We start from the raw sequence: 388 nt of genomic DNA, 5'->3' as shown, positions 1-388 counted from the left end.
ATGCTGTTGATGGATGGATGGATGGATGGATGGATGGATGGATGGATGGATAGATGCTGGGGACGGATGAAGGTGTGGGTACATGATGGAGGTGGATGGATGGACGCTGGGGATGGATGGAGGTGTGGGTACATGTTGGAGATGGATGGATGCTGGGGATGGATGGATGGATGGATGCTGGGGACAGATGAAGGTGTGTGTACATGATGGAGGTGGATGGATGGATGGATGCTGGGGATAGATGAAGGTGTGGGTACATGTTGGAGATGGAGGGATGCTGGGGATGGATGAATGGATGGTGGAGGTGTGGGTACATGATGGAGATGGATGGATGCTGTGAGTGAATGGATGGATGGTGGCTGGCTGGCTGGATGCTGGGGATGGATGG

The sequence above is a fragment of the Terrapene carolina genome, unplaced genomic scaffold (genome assembly GCF_002925995.2).
Source record: "Terrapene carolina triunguis isolate 2854851 unplaced genomic scaffold, T_m_triunguis-2.0 Scaffold51450, whole genome shotgun sequence".
NCBI lineage: Eukaryota > Metazoa > Chordata > Testudines > Emydidae > Terrapene > Terrapene triunguis.
This window is presented reverse-complemented; position numbering follows the sequence as displayed.